Consider the following 666-nt stretch of genomic DNA (forward strand, 5'->3'; position numbering starts at 1 on the left):
AGATACATAGTTTGAAAAAGAAGAAATAAATTGTCCCTATTTGCAGACAACATAATGGTCTATACGGACAATACCAAGGAATCAAAAGGAAGGAGGGAAGGAACGAAGGAACGAATGAAGGAAGGGAGGGAGGGAGGGAGGTGGGGGAGGAAGGAAGAAAAGAAAACCCACACAAAGAACTAAGTTCAGCAAGGTCATAGGGCACAAGATCAATATATAGAAAGCAACTGTATTTCTCTACACCAGCAATGAACACATAGAAACTGGAGTTAAAAGCACAATACCATTTACAGTAACTCAAAAATGATATTTAATAAATCATGTATAGAACTTTTATGCTGAAAACTAATGAAAGAATATCTAAATAAATGGAGAGGCATACCATGTTGATTAATTGAAAGACTCAACAAAGTAAAGATGTCATTTCTCCCCAGATTGATAACACTAGTTTAACACAGTATCTATCAGAATACCAGGAAGGTGTTTAGGGAGAGGTAGACAAAATCATTCTAAAATATATATGGAAGGGCAACTGAACTATTTTAGTTCCAACAATTCTAAAAATTGAAAACAAAGTGGGAAAAATCACTCTTGTCAATTTCAAGACTTGTAGAGCCACAGCAATCAAAGAGTGTGGTATTGGCTGAGAGGTAGACATAAAGATGA

Source organism: Callorhinus ursinus, unplaced genomic scaffold (genome assembly GCF_003265705.2).
Source record: "Callorhinus ursinus isolate GAN/ISIS: 27379988/994484 unplaced genomic scaffold, GSC_fseal_2.0 scaffold5, whole genome shotgun sequence".
Taxonomy (NCBI): domain Eukaryota; kingdom Metazoa; phylum Chordata; class Mammalia; order Carnivora; family Otariidae; genus Callorhinus; species Callorhinus ursinus.